General features: G+C 38.6%; 1 long non-coding RNA gene across 1 annotated transcript; it reads left to right on the top strand.

Annotated features, from left to right (window-relative positions):
- Nucleotides 1-3,319: 3,319 nt before the first annotated feature.
- Nucleotides 3,320-8,668, top strand: LOC307175780. The gene is made up of 3 exons (XR_013824481.1): nt 3,320-3,354; nt 7,491-7,602; nt 8,310-8,668. It is a non-coding gene; the product is annotated as an uncharacterized lncRNA (long non-coding RNA).
- The last annotated feature ends 12,981 nt before the right edge of the window (nt 8,669-21,649 follow it).

The raw sequence follows: 21,649 nt of genomic DNA, 5'->3' as shown, positions 1-21,649 counted from the left end.
TACTCAAAACCCCTTACTCAAATCCTTCCACTTAAGCTTCACATACTCTCCAGCCAAGTTGATGATTTAGCTCCTTCAGTTATTCCCTCTCACGGCACAAAAGCAACAGGTGTGTCTTTTTCAACTTATGTAAGGACTTGGACAAGAAGCCTCAACATGTTCCCTGAATTGAAGTCTGAACCAAACATGAAGGGTCTTTCTCACATGTCATGGATTGTAAAAGAAACCGTCAATTTCCTAATCTTGGAAGTTGGAGGGAGTTCTAATAATGCTCAGATTAAATTCCCTGCCTGTTTTGTGGGGGGAGACTTGGAGAAGATTCAGTTTAATTTAGGGATCAAAGGAATGTAATATCACACATACAATAGTATTGAGCAGTAAGTGTTATACCTACTATATCGGTACCATGATGACTGTTTTACCCATGAGCAAACTGAGGCTTAGAGCAGTTGAGTGAGTTCCCCGAATGACAGAGCCAGTAGAGCCAAGTATTGAACCCAGTTGTCTTTCTATAAGCCTTTGTCACCCTTTTCCATAAGGCCCTGGATCTCACTGTCTACCTCAAGCCAAATCCCTTATAATCATGTTGCAGGTCCGCCCGACACCATTTTATTGCCTGCTGGTTCTGGGGTTGCCTGTGTTAGGATAATCATATGTCTTATTCTGCCTAGGACTGTCCTGGCCTGGTTCAGAATTTTTTTTTTTAATTGGAATAAAACTGCTTTACAATGTTGTGTTAGTTTCTGCTGTACAATGAAGTGAATCAGCTGTATGTATACCTATATCCCCTCCCTCTTGGACAGTCATTTTAACACCGCTTTTTCACGCTCACAGATGTCCCAGTCTGGATAATAAATTCTAAAGTAAGCCTAAAGTGAGTTAATCTGAGCTCAGTAGACACTTTGAATGCTATGATTTAGGGGAAAGCCTCTCAAGGTTTAAGGTCCACGTGAGCCAGCTGAGGACCTTGTTAAACTGCAGACTCTGATGCAGTAGGACTGGGGAGGGGCCTGGGAGTCGGCGTTCTAACACGCTCCCAGGGGATGCCAATGTTGCAGGTATGCAGACCACTTTGAGTGACAAGGCTGAAGATGGCATGGTTGTCACTGAATGAGCTTCCTACGCAGTTGCCCGGTGTTCCCAGTCCTATGCAGTGTTGCTTCCTTCCTTTACTCCAGGCCCCAGAATGCCTCACTCCTCATGAGCTCAGTAACCACTAATATTCCACTCAAATCTGTAGCTCCTTTCTTCAGTTTGGAGGTGAGTGGTGAGGCCACTCAGTTTGGAGGTGAGTGGTGAGGCCTATTTCAGTTTGGAGGTGAGTGGTGAGGCCACCCGAGCGGCTGTTCTGCTCTCTGTATATCCCCTGCTTGAGCAATGCTGCTCCACCTACACCTACTCACGACGGACCTGCCCTCTTAATCATGGAGGCTAATCAGTAAAAGTTTACATCCTTGCCCCCAGCCCCAGCTAGTGATTGTTCGATCGAAACATCTCTACTGTGATAGCTTATCAAAGGGAATGGGAGGGGGCGTGCTCCTCTGCTGGTTTCCCTGGTAACTGATGAGCCAACCTGAAGTCAATTTCCCTTATAACTGGTAACCTCCCTCTCTCCTGGTAGCAAAGACTGTTGCTGTGTCCTGCAGGCCCTCAGCTGCACACGGTGGGATGTCGCTCCAGGACCGCGCTTCAGATGTGTAAGATCCTCCATTTCTTAAACCACTGATGTCTCTGTTGTTTACTCCAGGCTCTTTCTTCAGTCTTGACGCTGGGCAGGTACAGAGCTTGCAGGCCTGTGGGGAGTAGCCCAACAGGAGGATTTGTCCGTCATACAAACAAGGCAAATTTATATCAATTTGTAAATTAAATTGGCCTTATGTGATAGGTGGGAGTAGGAAAGTGGCCCTTTCACCCTCTTTTCTTGCTTTACACAAAGTTCAGAGAATAGAGAGCTTATTATTTTCCAGACTGCATTCATGTTTCACTTACACACGACAGCTAGCTCACTGTGAACTTTCCCTTTTCAATTTAGTATTAATTTTGATGAATTTTTTAACCCAAGGAAAACACTTCTGGAGTCTATTACAAGATTGGCGGACTCACACTGTGATCAGAGGCAGATGCTTAAGGGAATAGTGGAGTTATTTGTGATTCATGACCATTCCTGGTGGGGGGTAGGGTGGGCGTGGGGAGAGAGTGAGAACAAGTGGGAACAGAGTAAATATGTAAAGAGAATTGCAATCTCAGGGCCATCTGTGCTAGCTGCAGGACGCAAATCTCAAACAGAAACTGTAGGAAAGCAAATGTTATTCGTTGGTTTCAATCCTGTGCCCTTCAAAATTTCTCTTGTTTCACTCATTCATTCACTCCTTCATAAGCACATTCACTTTTGAGTTCCTACTCTGACACAGGCTTTATGATGGGCACTGGGGACCAGATGTTAAGAGAGACTCTGTGTTCAATTAGCTTTGGGTAGAGAAATGTAGAAATCCTTCCACTCGCTCATTCTACTGCCCCCCACCCCTAATGCTGAAACTCGGCCTCTGTGCACTGGTGCCAAATGGAATCTCAGAGACAGAGTTTTGGGTGAAGTAGAAAAGAACAGCTTTATTGCTTTGCCAGGCAAAGGGGGAGTCAGCAGGCTAATGCCCTGAAAATTTTGTGTCCCAACCCCGGGGTGGGGGGGGATTTGGAGTTTTGTAGCAGTGGTTCAAGGGTGGGATTGCCGATAAGGATCAGGGTGTGTGTAGGACCTGCATTCCTTTCATCTGGCCTCAGGTGGCCTCTTGATGAGTGACTGTGGTTCTCAAGGTTATCAAACTTACCTTCTCTCTGGAATGAAGAACGCTTCATCAAGTAGTTAACATCTTCCATCTGTTGGGGGTTTTAGTTCTGCAGAAGAGCTCAAAGATATTGTTATATGTATCACTCAATGCAGAATCAGGATCCTGTCCCAAGGCTACACTATTGTTTCGTGGCTTCTCCTCCCTTGTCTCTGCATCCCCTCCCTTCCCTGATTAGCAACTGTTTGAACTTGCCCTTTGGAACTCAGGGAAGGTCATAGAGGCTACAGTCTGTTCCCTACAAGAAATGGGGGACAGAAGGGCTTCCATGCCCAGGAGCCCCACATGGTCCTGCTCAGTTTCATCCCCCCACACAATTTTAGGCAGTCATCTAATTCTGTCAAGTCTTCCTTCTAGATATATCTCAAATGGATTTCCATTCACAGGGCCACTGATATATAGCACAGTCATCCTTACCAAAATTATAAGAGCCTCCAAACTGATCTTCCTAATTTCAGTTTTCAACTTTTTCAGGTGGAAAATCTTTTTGACTACAATGATCTTTCCAAAGGTAAAATCTGATTACTATCTCTCCTTTCTTAAATCTTTCAGTGGCTTCCTATTGCCCCAGGGTCGAGTCCAAGTTCTCTTACAACTTAAGATCTTTATTGGTTGGGTTTCTGCTTACATCTCCACTTCGCTGATCCAGTACTTGATTCATTTTATAAATATGTGTTAATCACCTATATATGACAGCCACTATGCCAGACACTCTAAATAAAATAAGAAACAGCCTTGCACACCTAAGGTTTATATCCTACCAAAGGAGACACTTAAACAAATAATTAGGTCGTTAGCACCAGTTACAAGGACGCTTCTTCACAACCATCTTTATGATGTGAATATCCTAGACATTCTAACTATAGTATTTAGGATTATCTTGGGTATGGTCTATTCTGGAGTAGAAGTTTTTCCAGACCTTAATTTTAAAAGAGGATCATTACTAAAAAAAAATAAGTAAATAAAAAGACATAGTCACTCTATTAGTTATAGTAATGCTAGGTACTATCACAGACAAATTATGAAATTTCCGTAGTTTAAGACAATGACAATTTATTTCTAGCCCCTATAGGTAGGAGGGACCAAGCAATCATTCAGGTATTCAGGCTGTTACAGATTTTTTTTCATTATTAACCCAAGGTTTCTAAGTTTTCTGAGCACTGACATCCTGCTGACAGCCAGGGGAAGAGAGGACTCGAAGGTAGGTTTTAATGGGCCAGACCTGGAAGCAGAACGTATCCCTTCTAGGCACATTCTACTGGCTAGAATTTTTCACATAGTGAAGTGAAAGGAGACTAGGAGATTCAGAACAGTCCTGTGCCCAGGACCAGAAGGAAATGGGTTTGATAAACAGAGACCCCGATTAGATAGAGTTGGGGAGACTAGAAGGAGCTCTCAGTCCCTGCTACAGCCACAGACCCCAACAGGAGGAAGAAAGACTCCTCTTCTTTCCTGGCAAGGACTCATGGACTCTCCCAACTTCCTTCCTTTCTCCCCTACAAAAGTGTTCTCCTTCCCTTGCTCTGCAGGGACTTGCACATGACTCTCCGTGGTTGCAGACCCTGAATTTCAGTTCTCTGCTGATCTCAAGCAAACCCATCTTTGCTGGAGAAATACCTGGCAGTTTGCTTTCTGTCAACCACCCATAGCCCTGCAAATCACACCATCACCGTGTGCCTCGCACTCTAGTGAGGCGTTCTTCAATTATCACACATTTTAAAACAGATGATCAAGTTAAAATTCTTTAAAACATAATTCTGCTTTTAGATGCTTCTGGGCTTAAGACTCAAAGAAAGAGTCATCTAATACCTTTGTTTTCTCTCATCCATGAGCCTCTGTGGAAACAGTCTCCCCTGTCCCCATGCCTATCTTCCCCCATCCCTGCCTGTGTCCCTATCAATTTGTCATTTGCTAAATTCTTAGCTGCCTTTTAGATCTTACTTCAAAATTAGCTTTTATGTCGTGCTCTTGTGATCTCCCCTCCATGGATTCTAGGAGCACTTTGTAATCTCTATCTATGCATGCCATGAAAATGTGTGAATTAATTAATGCCTACTTAATTCTAGTATCCCTGGAACTCAGCACAATACCTAACACGAAGTGTAATACCTCACTGACTGAAGTGATTGATGTTTTTCAACAAGGCTGGGATGTAGGGCATAAGTGGGAAAAATGTAAAAAGATTCACTATCCTGGATATAATCTAAGGCAGTGATTCTCAGAGTGTGGCCCCTGGACCAGCAATATCATCATCTGGGAATTTATTAGAAATGCATATTCTCAGACCCTACCCTACACATACTGAATTAGAAACCGGGGGTGGGTCCCAGCAATCTATGGTTTAATAAGCCCCCCCAGGTGATTCTGATCTCATGCTAGAATTTCAGAACCACTGACCTAAATGTTACCAAGAGAAGCCTAGATTAATCAAACTAATTCCAAGAAAAAAGAAAATGGCAATATTGATAATCTAATAAGAACAGCTATCATTCCTTGAGTATTTCTTGTGCCTTTTATAAAGTTGTGACCCCAGAGCAGTCTTGTGACTCACGTAATCCAATTAGATGTGGCTTAAATGTAAAGCCTAGTACGACAGATGAAAAGAATGTGATAAGGATTCAGAAGAGAATGAGCAATAAATAGATTGATGTAATCCACTCAAGTAGTATCACCACCTGAGTAGGGATTACTGACTCAAGTAATTTGAAAATTAGGTAATGTGTAACTTGAATCCAATGGGCAAAGGCTGTGAAGTACCTCTTTGGAAGGCTGTAACACAGCACCTATATGAAAAGGCTGAGCCTGTCAAGCAGAGTTGCCTCCTGATTATTGAGATCTTACTTAACAGGCTGAAGCGTTGGTTCTAAACAATACTTGAAAAAGTGACCCCTGATATTGTTTGGGATGACATAACTTGTTTTGAATTAATATGTCAAATATGTGATTGGAGTTTAAAATATATATTTGGCCCTGGTTTAAATTTCTGATTCTAAGTTGAATTTTTACTATACTTGTAAACAGTGTCAAAACATGTTTGGGAATTTAGTGTTTACGATATTGATAGGTTTAGTTTATTAGATTTACCGGACTTGTATAAATATTTAGGAATATTTATTTGTTCATGTGGAATTGCAAAGCTTTAAAAGTCATTAAATATACTGTGTTAATGAAATTTCAAAGTTTCTGAATGTTTGACTGAGTTGTGAGATCAAGATTTAAATGAAAAGTGCTGATTAAATTTGTTTGATTTATAAATAGATTATAAGACTCATAAATTAGACTTAAAAGTTTAAGGAAAACTATTTTTAAATTTATATCTTTAACCCCAGCGCAACTTCGTAGTAATCTTTTCTGCATATAGAAACTGCCACTGAGCATCTTTAAAAGGTAGCAAACTCCCAGTTAACACCAAGGGCTTTACCTGATTCAAATCATTTAATCCTCCCAGAAACTTGTGAGGTAGGCAATGTTTTTATCCTTCTTTTATTATGAACAATAGATTAAATAACATGTCCAAACACACAGCTAGTAGGTGGGAGATCTAGGATTCAAACCCTTTAGTTCAGATTCCACAGCCCATCTTCAGACTAATCCATTTTCTTCCCCTTCCACTTGCAGGCCCGTTTGGAGCCAGAGGGACAGAAAATGAGGCTGAGGGGATGACTCTCAGGGTTTATCTGGAGGCTATCCTAGTAGTAGTGCTCAGAATGACACTATATAGATACTGAATATAGAGCTGAATTTTGCTTCTTTTCTCATCTCCCACTGGCACTCACTCCCACTCCTGTTCCCCTCTCCTTCCAGTTTTCTAAGGAGGGAACTTACAGACCTCTGGGGTAAGATGGTAGAAAAATTCCCAACTAGGGGTTTCTGCTGGGGAGACTGAGGGTTGGAATCCTTGCTTGACTCCTTTTTGGCCCTAACCCTCTTTCTATATCTGAGTCCCTGCTTTCAGGCCATCACCAGTCAAATCTGTCCTCTTGCCACTGGCCTGTTATTTGGGGCCTCTTTTTTTGTTTGTTTTTTGGTGATACATTTTTTTTCAACAAATTTTGAAGTACATGCTTTATTTCAGGACTTGAACTGGGGACATAGATTCCAAAGATTAAGATATAATATAAATAGTTAATAATTTGCAACTATGATGTAAGAGGTCTTTCTCCTAGAAGAAAGTATGAGTAGCTCTTTGATGACAAAGAAGGTGGGTAAGAGGGTTTCAAGGAGAGAAAACACATATTAAAAAGCCTGGAACAGGGAGAGTTTGGCCCGTTAAAGAGTTAAAAGAAGTAAGAAAGGTTGTTGTTTTTCTTTTTTTTTTTTTTAACATCTTTATTGGAGTATAATGGCTTTACAACGGTGTGTTAGTTTCTGCTTTATAACAGTGAATCCGTTATACATACACACATGTCCCCATATCCCCTCCCTCTTGCATCTCCCTCCCACCCTCCCTATCCTACCCCTCTAGGTGGTCACAAACCACCAAGCTGATCTCCCTGTGCTATGCGGCTGCTTCCCACTAACTATCTATTTTACTTTTGGTAGTGTAGATATGTCCATGCCATTCTCTCACGTTGTCCCAGCTTACCCTTCCCCCCTCCCCATATCCTCAAGAGCATGGACATGAGGATATAGGTGGTTGTTTTTCAGAGCAAGAAAGGGAACCACCTCCAAATGAGACTGCAGAGTTTAGCGTCACTGTGAGAAGGTCCTGCGTTATCACACAATTGGTTTGATACCCAAGCGCTGTTCATGGGATCAGGTGAGTCAAGAAAGTTGACCAAAGAACACCAATGTCCTCCATCAGGAGACCCAATCCACCACACAGGAAAAAAGTGTTCTAAGACACTTAGACACATATAAGTAAAAATCTGCTAGTGGAAATGAGAGGTGACGGTGCCTAGTTCAGCTCTGTTCAGTTCGTCAGGTGTTTACCGATCTTATTGATTGACTTTACTTATATGTCATTCACAGTGTTAGATACTGGGACACTAGGATGAACAAGAAGTCCTAGCCTTTGAAGATCTCTAGACTCACACACACACGTATGTATATGTATATATTCATATGTATATATATTCTGTACATGACAGATATATGTATATTTAATATATAGCATATATGACAAATACATATGACATATATTATGTATGCATATATACGTGTGTATATATAAGAAGAAAAATATAAAGACATCTTAGCCCTTAAGGACCAGTCTTGTGTGTACATGTATTTAGTAATACCTGACATAAACTATATATATGTATATTTATATATATGCATGTAATAGCTTAGGTGATGGGCCACTAATTAATGGAGAGAAAGAATGAGAAGCCAACAATTCATTTCATAGGAAAAGGAACCTGTCTCCCTATGGTCCAGAAAAGGAGGGAAATGGCCTCTGTACTATCAGCAAAACATCTTCAGGAGCCTCAGGAGGTCTGACCTGGGAACATGTTTTGGTTACAGGATAAAGCTTTTGTCCTTAAGTAAATGAGGAAGGTCAGGAGGATGAACCCAAGAAGAGCACTCCAGTCCTAAAGAGTGAAGGCATCAAGCCAGCTTGGCCAGCATCTTTAACAGGACAGCCACCAGGTACAGCCAGGTGAGAGAAGTGCTGGAAATAAGACAGCTGATGACACACCTTCATTACAAAAAGGTCTTTTATCCCACACAATTTACATGATGATATTGAAAGAAAAGAAAGGCTTGTTTGGAAACATGACCCTCTCCTCAGTTCTTCACTGAAAACTATTGCCAGGGAGTAATGACAGAGTTGCTGCCACTTGAAAGCTGATTTGGAAATGGAAGGGCTTACTTTATCTCAGAACCCCTGACTCATGAGGGAATCACTGAAATCTGTTTCTCTTAATGTTTTCCAAAGAGACTTACTGATCAAAGTTGTTTCCTTCCCAGAGGTGTGTTCCTTCAAGCACAGGGAGGAGGCGTATCTCTGGGACACCCAGAGGACGTTTATAGTCACTTCCCAAGTGGCTCTTGTTCTCAGGATTAAAAATGGAAATTATCTCTCAGCTGTCAATGTAACATCATCCAGCAGCATGAAATTCTGTCAAAATTGAAATTGAAGATGAATAAAACTTAGATACACACTCAGGATTATTCCTATTGGGATAGCAGCAGTGCTCTGCACTGACGATTCTACACCCTAATAGTAGATTAGGAAATAGAGACGTACTGGTTTTCTAAATGCCCCTGTACACTTTGCCATGGGAAGTAGCGGTGATTGAATAGACTGACAACTACTGTGAGCATATGCAATGAGCCAACTCCACAGCGCCCCAGGGCAGGATTATAGATGATTTGTGTGCATTTGGGGGGGTAATCAGTTATTATAATTCCATTTGTAATTTATGTTTGCATGAAAATGCAGTTTTTAACCACTGCTAGGATTTGAGGCGCCAGTGCAACCTGTTTTCATTTGGTCAAACTCCAGGGAATTTCAGCGTGTCCGTTCAGTAATAATGCATATCTACATTATTGGATGGCTGGTTTCAAAGAATAAATAACTACTCTTTATAGGAACAATATTTACAGAACATGTCTGGTGCATGCAAAGCTTCATTACCCGTCGGGCTTCATTCTAAATAGATACATGCCAAAATTCAGGATAAAGGGAAGAAAGGCAATTAAACAGGAAGGCCAGAAATGAATGCCCTTCTCTTTAGGTATGTCAGCGACACCTTACTCACAGGTTTCTAAAGAGAATTAGAGAGGGAAATTTTACCGAGGTCCAGTCAGATGACTTGAGTCTGAAAATGTCTTATGCTTGGAGAAGCAAGCGTGTGTTTAAGAAGATGAGAGGGAGGCCTTCCCTGGTGGCGCAGTGGTTGAGAGTCCGCCTGCCGATGCAGGGGACACGGGTTCGTGCCCCGGTCCGGGAAGATCCCACATGCCGCAGAGCGGCTGGGCCCATGAGCCATGGCCTCTGGGCCTGCGCTCCACATCGGGAAAGGCCACAACAGTGAGAGGCCCGCCTACCGCAAAAAAAAAAAAAAAAAAAAAAGAAAGAAAGAAAAAAAGTTAATAGAGGCAACTATAGGTCAAGACTAGCTTGAAGGGAGGCACAGTCATTCATGCTGAAAATCCTGCTGAGGGTGGCAACAGGTGCCTTGGAACAATTCAATTAGCTAATCACAGATGGTTGCCAGATATGCAGTCTAAACTTTCTTTTCACTAACAAATGTCACAGCTAAGAAAATCTGAACTTTGGCAAATTGGGAGCGATTCCCTGCGAAGGATAACTTCTGTTCTCATCACAATTTCATAGGAAACAGATAAGGAAGTGCATTGTCACATGAGGGAGGCTTGATAGCAATTCAAGTTGCCCAACAATGAGTGATCGGCACTTTGGAAAGATGAGATGTCCATGGCTGATCTCTCTGGGGATTCCTGTGTAGGGGGGCCCCTGGACTTGATCTCCATACCTGGCAAGACTCAGAGTACCAAGATCCAAAGAAGTGAATATTTATAAATTGATAATAATTCAAATGCATTAACTGAAGTTTATCATCAAGTGAATACATTCTATAAATAGAGTCTATAGGTCTAGTTCCCCAGCCCTTTTATAAGAGTCTCTTCATCCTCTGGGGAATTGGCACAGTGATTGATATGAATGTTTGCTAGTGTGTCAATGGTTATAACTATTTCTGAATAACAGAAACTTTGATAAACTGATAAAAGTTTCTTCATAAAAGTGGTTTGGATAGACAATCACACAATCTTTCTCAGGCAGTCTGAAGTTTCAGAAATCCTGCAATCCATCCACAGACAGTTAGGCTGTAAACTTAGGTTGTGAGACACCTTGATATATTTGATCTAGTATGAAAACCCAGCTTTTCTACTGTTTTGACTACTTAAGAACTAAAAATACACCTAAAGCTCTCAGTTGGAGGTAGGGTGGGAAGAAAGAGGAATCATATTTATAAATGTAGTTGTCATTACATCCCTCTGGCCCATATCCTTTACCTTACACAGTTAAAAGCATACATGTCAGATTTGGTCTAACTTCTAAAAAGAAAACCCTTCCATGTATATTTCTGGGTTTTCTTAAACAAAAGTTCAAATTGACGTTTTTTCTCACAGAAAATATTTCTTTAACTCACCCAAATGCTTTTTTTTTAATCAGCCCAAGTTAGTGTTTCATAGGAGAATAGATGGGCTAATATATGATTTAGAGATCTCTGTAATGAGGGGTAAATGAAATGACTGTTAATTATCTAGTGAATCATGCCCAAGAATCCCCATTAGGTTTGGTTGATGTTTCCAAAATTTTTTCCCCAAAAGGAAGCAGGAGGCAAATTCAAACTCCTTGGAGAACTCTAGGCTTGGTGTTTCCAAGACAAGAACAGCCATCACATATGAACATACATAACTACCCTCCTTTCTTAATGTCAAGTAAGAGCAGAAAACCCATTCAGTGCATCACCAGATCCCATATTATAGAGGCGGTGTTTGGTTTGATTAATATCTGATAAAGGATGACAGCTCTATCCTGAGGGCCAGGGTCACTGGGTTTCCTTCCCCACTCCAACACTGGAATGGTTCTTATACTGCAGATACACGGTAGCATCATGGGATGTGATACCCATTGCTCTGTATTACAAGCACCCACAATACAAACTGTGCATGGACCTTAGAAGCTAAATCAGCAGATTCAGTTAGACCCAATAAATACTAAAATGTCATCTAGGCTTTGGATACAGTTTTATAGTAGTTACTCCTCCTACAGAGAAGCAGTAGAAAAGAAAAAGAATTGTGTTGACTCCCTTCTGCACTGTCTGGACCTGTTAATATTCAGGAAGGATGAGGTCCTCATATATATCACTATCTATCATCTATCTCTCAAATATATATATATTTACATATATAAAGGTATATATAATTACAATATGTACATATATAAAAGTATATATAATTTAAAATGTTAAATAGCTTGGTTTTTTCCATAATGCACACCCTATAACATCAGGAGAGGTTGACCCCCCGTACTCATTTACATTTTATAAATATTTGACCTTTAAAGTATATGTTATATCTATCATGCTAGAAATTAAAAGAGGCTAAAATATTTTCTTATTGGAAAATGATTTCAGTGGAAGAGTGAGAAACAAGTAACTTGATAAATAACTACTTGTTATTCAATTATGACTACTTTTGCTAACACACGAGTCAGTATCATGAAACAAGACAGCCTTGCAACAGTAAACTCGGGTCTCTTTTTTCAAAGTGAGATGCAGAGCTGAGTTAGAAGCACCTCCATTACACTGAATCAAGTTCAGTTAAAGGAAAGTAAATATCTCGGTTTTTTAACCAGGCAAAAGGACACAAAAATATTTTCTTCTTTTCAGTGTTTTAGGAAGGTAGGAAAACAAAAACGTTGTCTGGGTACATCTTGAAGCACAGTTTGTCTCCTTCAAAAGACAAACTGCTGAGCTTCGAGGTGATCCGGCACCACAGATGTGCAGCCCATTTTGAAGACACTCCCAATTGTCAGCCTCAGGAGAGATGTGATGTAGCCTTTGATAAGAAAAACGAATTTGGCTCATTACCTGCTGAAAACATCTTTTGTAAGGTGGAGCGTCCTCAAAGCAACAGGGAAGTTTCAACTCCCTTCAAAATCGGCAAGGGTGGGATGGTACTGGTGAAGTTAACACTTAGTACTCACAGGTACTAAGAAACAATCTAATATAAAAGCCTTCTTCTAGGGGATTACTGAATTTTTAAATCAATTGTAAAAATTCATGTCGGGCCTCTGAGAGATGAAACTGAAACTAATATTAACAAACACCTTTTTTTTTAAATTAAAAAAAATTTTATTGAAGTATAGTTAGTTTACAATGCTGTGTTAATTTCCGGTGTACAGCCAAGTGATTCAGTTATACCTATATATGTTTTTTTCATATTCTTTTCCATTATAGTTTGCTACAAGATATTGAATATAGTTCCCTGTGATATACAGTAGGACCTTGTTCTTTATCTATTTTATATATAGTAGTTTATATCTGCTAATCCCAAACTCCTAATTAATCTTCCCCCCCCCCCTTTGGTAACCATAAGTCTGTTCTCTATGTCTGTGAGTCTGTTTCTGTTTTGTAAATAAGTTCATTTGTATCACATTTTAGATTCCACATGTAAGTGATATCATATGGTATTTGTCTCTCTCTCTCAGACTTACCTCACTTATATGTGATCATCTCTAGGTCACTCCATGTTGCTGCAAATGGCATTTTGTTCTTTTTTGTGACTGAGTAGTATTCATTCTATTCATATACCACTTCTTTATCCATTCATCTGTCAATGGACATTTAGGTTGCTTCCATGTCTTGGCTATTGTAAATAGTGCTGCTATGAACACCAGGGACATGCATCTTTTCAAATAGAGTTTTCTCTGGATATATGCCCAGGAGTGGGATTGCTGGATCATATGGTAATTCTATTTTTAGTTTTTTAAGGAACCTCCATACTGTTCTCCATAGTGGCCACCCCAATTTACATTCCCACCAACAGTGCAAGAGGGTTCCTTTTTTTCCACACCCTCTCCAGCATTTGTAGACTTTTTGATGATGGCCATCCTGACCAGTGTAGTTTTGATTTGCATTTCTCTACTAATTAGTGATGTTGAGCATCTTTTCATGTGCCTGTTGTCCATTTATATGTCTTCTTTGGAGAAATATTTATTTAGGTCTTCTGCCCATTTTTTGGTTGGGTTGTTTGTTTTTTTGATACTGAGTTGTATAAGCTGTTTGTATATTTTGGAAATTAATCTCTTGTCGGTCGCATCGTTTGCAAATATTTTCTTCCATTCCTTAGGTTGTCTTTTCATTTTGTTTATGGTTTCCTTTGGGCATAGCTCTCTTTAGAAATGTTGTATCGAATCAGGTGGTAGCCTAAAAAAAATTCTTTTTTATTTAATGCCACATCATACATTTTTTTTGTTCCAATCCATTAAGTGTTGATTTTATAGTTTGGCTGTATGAATGTAAACTTATTTTATTATGTTCAAGCATATAAATGCGTGTGTGGGTACGTGTAGGGTGGGGACTTCAATATTCTGTTTACACAGGGTTGATTCAGCTATTTATTAACTATATCTTAGATAATTACATGCGTTCAGTTACTTTTTTTTCCCAAAATAAGGGCATCTGGCAATTCTCTTACCCCATTCTAAAATTCTATCCAAAACTATTTGGTTGTTGAAAATCAAAGCAAATAGTAAAACGTTAAAGTAAAACAAAAGCTATATTTTATGGTGCATTCCATTGTACTCTCCTTTTTGGGAGGAACAGAAAAATCAAGACTTTTAATAGATACCTAATAAATGATTTGTTCCTATATAAGACATATAGCTCTGGTAAGTAAAATATAGAAAGGGGAAATGATCGAATTATATCTCGCTGAGTAAAAATTGATCTTAAAAAATTTTCCATATGCTCATTAAGGGAATTAACAATAATAATTCCTGTATCCCAGGGAATCAATGCAGATTTAGACTTTGGTCAGGCAGGTGGTCTACAGAGAAAGGCTTGAACGTGTTTGATGGGAGTTGCAGTGATGTAGAGAAATAGAGCTTGTCATAAAAATTTCCCATTCGTTGTGAGATCATAAATCATTAGGTCTAAAGCAAGCAAAATTATGAAGACACAAGATAGGGAAAATTTGGTTTTGAAATTTTTTTTCTGATAATAAAAAGTCTGGGACTTAGACTTCTTCCAGATTTTGTTGTGAGACTTGATTCTTTCCTAGATATTGGTAAGATTGTCACCAATACTTATTCCCCATTTTCATGTGTTGTTTCTGAGCCTTTTAACATTTTCTACTCCAAACTCTAAAATTTCTTCTCCTCTATTTCAGTTCCAGACACACCTCTCTATGCCTCTCTTACCTATAATTCTGTAATATTGAGGACATTTACAATATCTTTGTAAAGGAGTTTTGTAAGATACTCAGTATAAACCACATTGTCTGGTATATGGTTAACAATTCATTCAATCTTTTAAAAAATTTTTTTTATTGAAGTATAGTTGGTTTACAATGCGTTAATTATTGCTGTACAGAAAAGTGATTCAGTTTTATGTATATATATATATTCTTTTTAAAATATTCTTTTCCATTACAGTTTATCATATGATATTGAATATAGTTTCCTGTGCTATACAGTGGGACCTTGTTGTTTATCCATTCTGTTTATAAAAGCTTACATCAGCTAACCCCAGCCTCCCACTCCATCCCTTGTTCAACCCCCTCCCTCCATTAAATCTTAACTCTTACTACTACTGTTACTACTACTATTACTATTATGATTAAGTTCATATATAATATGCCTAGAACCTATAGTATATAGAATAAAAATAGGTTTGGTCTTAGTTCTTTCTTACAGCAGAGTGCTTTAGGTTTGACTCCTAGGACACTTATAATTAGGCACTGTGACAGAGATATTTAGTATTCATCACTTCTCCATGTGCTCCTTGACATTTTATTGAAATGTTCTCCATGGAAATAAACTTTAACTATGGTACTATATAGCCTATGGCTTTTTCAGATCTAGGCAGTGGGAAAGGGTGTGGAGAGCCGAATCCAAGCTCCAACCAAGATCAATATAGAGAATCCTAAATAGCTTGGAGAAGCCAGGCTGCATTCCCCACAGCTCAAATATAGGCCATGATGTGCTAGATGAAGTAGGGTAATCTCTTTATTCTTACCTTCAGAATAGCTAACATTCACCTTTTCATAAATGTTAGCAGTTTACAAACAATTTCTCACCATGTCTTCATAGCCATGAGGAGTAGATATCTCATTTTCCTCATTTTGTGGAGAAGTAGACTGAGTTTTCAAAAGATTAAATGACAATCCCAAGTTTGGTGTAGCTAAGGGGTTGGGGTCTGGCATCCAGCTGACAGGTGAGACACATGGGATTTGGGCCAAACTTCTGTCTCTTGGAGGCTCAGTTTCTACATCTCAAGGGATTGTTTCATAGTTTGAATGAGACAGTTTATCTTAAACATAAATATTAGCTGTTGTTGTCACAAAACTGGTAACTGGTAGACTAGAATAGGATTCAAATCTAGGCTTCTCAGACTCCCAAACCTATTCTGAACCACTGAATACAACATCCTCCCCATATTAGTCTCTAATACGGTGCTCCATCACATCATTTATCATTTAACCAGAAGTCTGGGACTGCATGCCCAATAAATCTTAGAAAACATGATACTGTCTTTCCTACTTGTCAGGTTCTTCACATCAATTATCTTCTTCTCTATTCAGTAAGAAAGAGTATGGTGGTAATTATTTATTCACTTGATGAACATGTATTGAGAATCTATTATGTAGTAGGCAATAGACTAAATGCTGGAGCTACCAAGAGGGGCTCACAAGCTAGGAGCCAAAATAGACATAACACCCAGCAAATGTCAGTCACCATGATTAACATGATTTTAAAAAATTACTATAAACAGTTTGAGGAAACTCTGTAGAGCCTGTAGAACAGCTAAACCGAACCTCAAAAGACTAGAGATAAAAACAAAGAAAATTGTCAAAATAAAGAAACATAAGTATATATTGGAAGGTGGGGTAGACTGTACTTTTATTTACTCATATCTTATCCTTCTATGAGAAGGATTATATTTTCCCAACCCCTATGTCAGGTTGGGCCACATGGTTTGCTTTAGCCAATGAAGTGTTTACTTCTAGATAAAAGCTTTAAGAGCCTGCCCAAGCTTTGTCATACTCTCTCCCTTTGTCTATAAATGACCAAATAGTAAATATTTTAGAGTTTGCAGGCAACACATAGGCTCTGCTGCATATTCTTTTTTTTTTTTTAACTCTAGCCATTAAAAAATTTTAAGGCATTCTTAGATCATTGGCCACAAAAAAATAAATAAAAAAGAAAACACAGGTGATAGGTCAGATTTGCCCCACTAGTTTGCCAACTCTGTTACAGATAATCGGTGTGGAGTGAGAAGAGCGCTAGCAGGGAGCAGAGAACCCAGGTGACCCATGGTGGATGCATGTTGTGATGATAAATAAAAGTTTCTTGTGAGGAACTGTTGAGATTTCAGCATCATTTGTTACTCTAGCATAACCTAATGTATCCTGAGAGATAGCAAATCTTGAAACATTCCACCAGGAGAAATTTAGAGAGTTTTTTGGTAAAATGTTATATTTAAGATAAATCTTAAAGGATGCATAAAATCTTGCCAAGGAAAGAAAAGAGCTAGGATTTTAAACGGAGAACACAAGTTGGGCAAAGTTTTGGATTCTTGAATGTGTGTGGGTGGGAGTTGGCGGTAGGGAGGCTCGGGCAGAAAAAGCCCGATGGGAATGTTACCTGAGAGGGCAGCAGTACTGAGTTATTGTCCAGGATGGTAGGGGGGGATGTGGTTTACAGAAACCTGCCTGCTTAGAATACTACTTACATTTATTTGCAGAAATTTTGTCCGACCACTGAGGAAAAGTCATAACAGAGAATAAGAAATGTTGCAAACTAGAGGGCTAAAGTTAACCAAGTCCATTGTACCGAAGCTCAATCTTCTGTGGAGTTCTTCAACACTATTTTGATGATTTGAGCAGTGCTTCCTAAAAGAACTAAAGATTTTAAGGGGGTTTTGAGGACAACCGAATCTCTTCAATATCTCAATCCTCAATAACCAAGGCTGAGGCTGGGATCACTTTAGTAGTGATTCAAATGAGCTTTGGACTTAATAGGTCTGAAGATACACTCAATTTCTTGGGGTTGATAGAGCCAAAGACTCAGGTGAAACATTATAGAGACACACATATATAACCTTAAAAGTATGATTTGACACAGGAAGTTTAGTCCTTTGGCTTAATTAGTAGCGAAAATATTCTTCCTAATATATATTTATTAAAGTGTGATTTTCTAAGCTACATACTAGAGTGCGGGGGTGATGGTGATGGGGACAGAACTAACATTGAACTTGAGTACCTTCCTAGCAATCAAAAAACTGATAGTTTATAGAACCTTATAGGTTATAGATAAACTAATGTGAGTACTTTGCATTTTTAATTCTCCCACTCCATCCAACTTGTACTTTTTAAAATTATCTTAGGTACGTACTTATTCCGAATGAATATTTTCATTATATGCGTGGATTTTTTGATTACTCAAATTAATCACTTTTAACCTTGTAACTGATTTATAAACCTATAAATATAAATGTCAGCATTCATTTGTCATCTTGAAATGAACTGTCAGTAGTTGTTTTTCAACAAAAATAGAATATCTCTACAGAGATTGACATTAATATTGGCAATATAAATATATATACACACCAGGTACTCTGGATACTAATGATGCATTTTTATTAACACATTTGTGAGAATTTGGGGGTAAATCTTTAGGAATTTTGACAAACTGAGAGGTTGACCCAGTAAACAGAAACGTATGATCACTCCATTCTGTATAATGTGTCATTTCAAATTGTTCAACCCATACAAAAGATGGGAGATGGAATAAAGAGTAGACCTTTCTCCTAAAGAAGAGAGAGAGCTAGGAACCTTAGAATTATGATATGAAGACCTCTCCAGTGATTCATGTTTTCTCCTAATTTCAACAGGAAACTCATGATAATTTTCAATAAAATTTTAGCTGACAGGCTGTAAAATCTAGCTACTAGGTGTCTGAAATGAGCTTAGCACAGAGCTGAGTAAGACAAATCCCAAAGCTCAGAAAATTTTGTCTGGAAGGATGAAGTGTGGAAACAGTCATATAAAAGGAAACATGAATTTCAATGGGGTGAGTGCGAAGATAAAGTACATACAGTGGCACACATGGCAACATAGAAGGGATCCTGGAAGGGCAGGGATTCAAGAAAGGTTCTTGACACAGGAATAAGGTGCCTAAATTGAGTATTAAGGGATGTATGAGAGGCGGGCAGGTGAAGGGAGAAGCAAGCAGCTTGAGCATCCCAAACAAAGGAATATCCTGCTACCAAGTCCTTTTCTAGAGCCACCCTTTTCTCATATACAAAACGGTTTGGAATCCCTGCGTTCATACTGCAGTAAATGTATACTGTAAATATGTACTACAGTGTGGTATACACTGCACTGCATGTACCACACTGTAGTATAGTGTCTAGGCACTCCTTGGGGAAGAAGGAGAAGAACAGGGGGAACCAACTTGTTGATGGAGAGGAGCTTGGACTTCTGCCCAGCATCAACCTGAGAAATGAGTTCCAGAGAAAGTTTCAGCCAAAGATTTAGTCCTTATAGTATGTTGACATCAACCTGTCATACTTATCTTACACAACACATTGCTAGGTTGTTTGTGATGTTTTGTTATTTTTTTTCATGCATCCTTCTATAACCAAGAGAAAACCATGTTTAAAGAGAAGATTGTCACATCTTTCCCAAAGTTCCAACCAGATAGTATAACCTTTCCCCTGGGAGTAGGCAGAAAGGAATTCCTTTCTCAGGATTACTTTTGGTTCATAAAGATGTGAGTAGATGCTTTCCCCAGAGCTCAGAAGCCAAACTGGGAGACTCATTCAGCAGGACGACTCCTCTGTCTGCTTGGGAAATAAAATACATTCACAAGATGAAATGGTTTCCTTTGCTCCTAAACTGCTTGATTTGCAAGTTGGAAGGCTCAAAATTTCCTAAAAGATTTTAATATACAAAAAATCCCAGTTTTCTCCTCAGGGTCATTAGTCTTATGCACTAGCCATTCTATTACTGAGAGTCTAAGGCCCTTGGCCAGGAGAAATATTTTTCAAGACAGAAACCCCATGCACTGAGTAATATAGTTCCCTTTCTTATTTTCGTTTAGTGGAACAATGACATGGGGCTTTCATGCTAAGGATGTATAATATAGAGCTCTGAGAGTAAGGGAGACTAAAGGAATAAAATCTCAAGACTGGAATGTATCTGAAAGTAATTAAACATTTCTGTGTCATGTGGACCCTAATAGATGGCAATCTGTCTCATTTTGAGAATTATATGTACATTCCTTATCTACTTTACTGAGAATTTGAGGTCACTTTTATAAAGACTTACAATAAATAGAAATCATTTGGATCATAATATACCATAAACATTTAAAATACAAAAATAAAGGGCAGTAAAGCTCACAAACTTTGATACAACTATTACAGGTGAATAAAAAAATGAGACATTCACTGAAGACAGAAGAGGGGAGACACAGTCAATTATGTATTTAACCTTCTCCATATCTTCTCCATATAGAAAAGCCTTTTAAAATTTTTTTAGGGAGGACAATGTTTTCAGGTATGAGGTCCTGAAAACCATTTCTCATATAGGGTTTCAAATTCTGCTCTGTCACTTACTGGCTGTGTAACTTCAACTACTTGTTTAACATCCCATGCTTTTGTTTCTTCATCTGAAAATGGAGGTAATAATTGTAACAAACTCATAGGGTTATTAAGAAGGTTAATGAGTTAGTATGGGTGATCTTGTGTCTGCATTTGAGAGACACATATAGAACTTCTACATCCATTCTTCAGTAATGAGGGAAGCAAGCTTGAGGATAGAGCTAGGAGACCAGGTATATTCTAATAAAAAGGTGGAAAGAACCTGGGTTTCTGGGGACATTGTTAAGTCACTAAATTAACCACCCTGGAGTCACCCTAACTCTGAATTTGTTATATGGAATGAATCACCTCACTGTATGATCCTGGTGAGTTGAATTTTCTGTTACTTGCAGACCAGAGCTTCCTACGTTTAATGAAAGGAATTCAGACCTTTTAAAAAATAATAAATTGGTGATTTCTTGACAATGTGTTCATCAGTTAATCCTCTGCAAGTATCAACTTTTTGAGAGAAGTGTTGAAAGAGACCCAGAACAGCAGAATTAGTAAGAACTTGAGATACTAGAATTATTTCTAGAAAGTCTAAAATGAGATTGTTCCAACTGATTACAGAGATAAGAAGAAGGTAAATTAAAAAAAAAAAACTGGAAGGCATTGTGAGAAAGAAACAAAAACCCTCATGTAAAAGAGAAGTTGAAATATAGACATTTTTAGGTGCTGAGAGTTCAGACCTCTCACAGATTCTCAGAAAGAATTAATAAATGATGTACTTCAGTAAGATGAGATTTAAACCAGAAAGGAAGAAATAGGATGCAAAAAGCAAAGGTAAGCGGAGAAACTGGTAAATGTGTGGTGAATCTAATAACATTTACACAGAGTCCATGGAAGAAATTGACATTTATGCTTTGTCTGCCCCAGACCTGTCATGGATGACTTGTTAGAGATTAGCCAAAATCTCTAATAAGGTGACTTAATTTTGTACAAAGGAGCTAGTCACGTGCTCTCTATCTTAAATGGATATTCACTTAGTATATATAAAGATATACATTTCTTTACACAGAGCTGAAGATATTATTTGCGGGTTGAATACATGATTTTCCTCCAATACCTATATTTTGTGACTTACAGGACAATAGTTAACATTTATACAGCCTGTCATAAACATTTTTAAAAATTTTGTGAGCTTCACAAACATGGTTAAAGTTACATTCCTGAATGACAAAAGGAAATTTCATATTTAAACTTCAGAATACCATGGAAAGCCTTTCGTTCCTTCTTCTCAAACATACCCAGTAACTGTGATAAAACTAATCATATCACGTAGTTTTAAACTTAAACACAACTCATGCTCCAACTGGCTAATCTCTAATGGTGTTCTTTGTATATAGAACTCATATGGTCACTGGAGTGAAAATGTTAACCTTATCTTCCTAATTCCAACATGCACTTGAGTACTGTCAACAAGATAATTCATGTGTCAAGGTTTCTCATAAAATTCTAAGT

Source organism: Stenella coeruleoalba, assembly GCF_951394435.1.
Source record: "Stenella coeruleoalba genome assembly, chromosome: 17".
NCBI lineage: Eukaryota > Metazoa > Chordata > Mammalia > Artiodactyla > Delphinidae > Stenella > Stenella coeruleoalba.
Note: the sequence above shows the minus strand (reverse complement) of the source record. Positions and strands in the feature narration are given on the sequence as shown.